Below are 2656 nucleotides of genomic sequence, written 5' to 3'. Positions count from 1 at the left end.
TTGAAGGAAAAGTATTCACCAAGCAATCAATATAACATTTGTCAAGTAGGGAAGAAAACAGAAGCCAGGAGGAGATTTTTTTTTTTTTTTTACAATCACTTGCTATCCTCTTTAAAACACTCCAACCCTGCCCCCCTTCTATATATGAGCGTTGTCAGGGGTAAAGAATATTGTTGCATGTCATTTTGAAGAGTTTCAGTGTGATTGGTTATTTTGGTAGTGATTGGTGCACCAACTTAGAAAATCCTGGATCCGACCTATATATATATATATATATATATATATATATATATATATATATATATATATATATATATATATATTCAATACAGCCAACAAATACTACAAACATACATTAGATTACTTTTTGACATAGTCTCTATATCGGCTGAAGCACTTGTTGCATCGTGGGATGAGTTTGACGATTCCCTCCTTATAAAAATCCTATAATTGTATGTTCAGCTACGTTATTACGAAGTGTTTCACCTCCTCGTCTGAAGCGAAGCGACCCCAACGTGCACAATGTGACATACAGTACACTTCCAAACGACATTCCCAATTCTATCACCAGATGCCGTAACGTGATCCTCCTGTTGTCCTGAATCAGCTGCTCCACGCGAGCTGTGTTCAAATCTGTTGATGGCATACTTAGGTGACCATAAAATTTTCAGCTGAAAACGGGACAGCTAAGGGCTTTTTTAAAATCCCGAGAAATAAAAAACAGGTCAGTGCGTAAATTAGTTCCTTTTTACCTTAGAAATACCTAAAACATTCATATTATAATAATCTAGTATGACATGATGTTGCCTGCATTTGTTACTTTGCCCTAGCTCGAATCCTTGATGGGTGGGAAATTGACTCTTGAACTCAAGCATGCCTGAAGTATTTCTCAGAAGAACTTATTTTCTTGAAAATAGTTTTAGTCAACAGGTGAAGTAATTCGATACTTATGAAAAAGGAAAGAAACGTTGAAAACCTCTGCTGCCTTTCGAGCAGTACTGCGAAAAGTAGATCGTGTTTAATGTAAGGAATTTCAGTTCAATTCTTGCCTCTTTGTTATGATTAGGAAAACCCAAAAGCATAAAAAGCATAGAAAGCATAAAAGCAATTTACACATATGGTTGGTACCTTGAACATGGTTGTGATTGTCTAAGGGTTCAGAGGAAACTAATTTTAAAAGCATAATAAAGCATGATTTTAGAAAATAAAGCATAAAGCATAATTTAAAATATATTTCACAATTCTTGGAAAATTCTATTAGGAAAATTCTTGCAAAATTCTGTTAACTTCAAGTTTAACATACAGTATTAATATTTTTTGAAACCAACATTTACAATGCAAAATTATTAAAAACATAAAATGAAACAATGAAAAGGTTATTTTTATTTCTGTAAATTTTTCGATGTAATCCTTTGATGTGGTGGAAAAAAAAGGAAAAGAAGAAAACTTTCCGCCAAAAATCTATAGTACACAAGAACTACACCTCTTGAACTTGAGCACTTTCTGCACTTTTTGGTGGCATCTTTTACTTTCCCTTTTTGTATATATGCACTTCTAAGGCGCACACAAGTGATGAAAATAACTGACTCGAGTAAAGGATATCTCTTTACAGTGCATTAAGTAGAAAGTTCATGAAATATGAAAGAAACTGGTTGCATAAAATATTAATAAATAGTTCAAGATATTTAGAATATTTAATGTATATCTAATATTATACATTATACACGATTAATGTAAACCAAGGATTGAAATTATCAATAAAGCATAATAAAGCATAATTTGGAGAAAAATAAAGCATAATTAAACAAAAAAATAAAGCATAATGTGGGTTGCTCTAGTTATTATTAATCACTCAGCCACAAACACAAAAAGTAAAGATAGGATACAGGTAACACAGCAATAAAAAAAAAAAAGTTCTGTGCAGCGGACTCCAAGATATAAATTCGATGTACTTTGTTATACAAAATTAAAATTTCGAAATCCCAGGACGATTGACCATGTCATTTTTTATGGGCAAAAATTTGAATGATTTTGGATAGGGAGGACACCTTTTTTCACCCTTTAAAGTGGCACGGTCAGTCGCCCTGAGGTTTCGAAATTTGGATTCTATGTAACAAAATACATCGAATTCATACCCTACTACAGTGCCCGAGAATTATCTTGGCAGTGACGTAGACACCGCTATTGCTCAAATGCAGTCCCACTGGTTAAAACAGACGCTTCGTTCAATTCAACGTCCAATCCCAGGAAAGAGAAAATGCGGGAACACAAATACCAACTTAACAGCAAGCAGTGTTCTCTATAACAGGAAAGCGAAAGCAAATGAACAGAAATGGGAGATTAATTTCTGACAAATATACTTGTTATCTTTGTATAACGATAACTGGAGTTCGAGAAGACGTAAATGCTATATTTTTTGCTTTTCAATTTATATAACTTTCATGAAGAATATGATTATTTTATATTTGAATTTTATATTATAAGTATGTGGAAAATAATTTTAAATGATAGCCACTTAGTTTTTATTCTGTTCTAACAACATTCAGATTTCAACATGCTACAAACTTCTGTTCTGTTGAAGATAGACACAAACATGCAGTGGACGAAATGGAAAGGGAAGTTTAAAGTTTATTTTAAAGAAAGCCCCATGTTTTTA

Source organism: Thermobia domestica, chromosome 5 (assembly GCF_964235325.1).
Source record: "Thermobia domestica chromosome 5, izTheDome1.hap1.1, whole genome shotgun sequence".
Lineage (NCBI taxonomy): Eukaryota > Metazoa > Arthropoda > Insecta > Zygentoma > Lepismatidae > Thermobia > Thermobia domestica.
Note: the sequence above shows the minus strand (reverse complement) of the source record.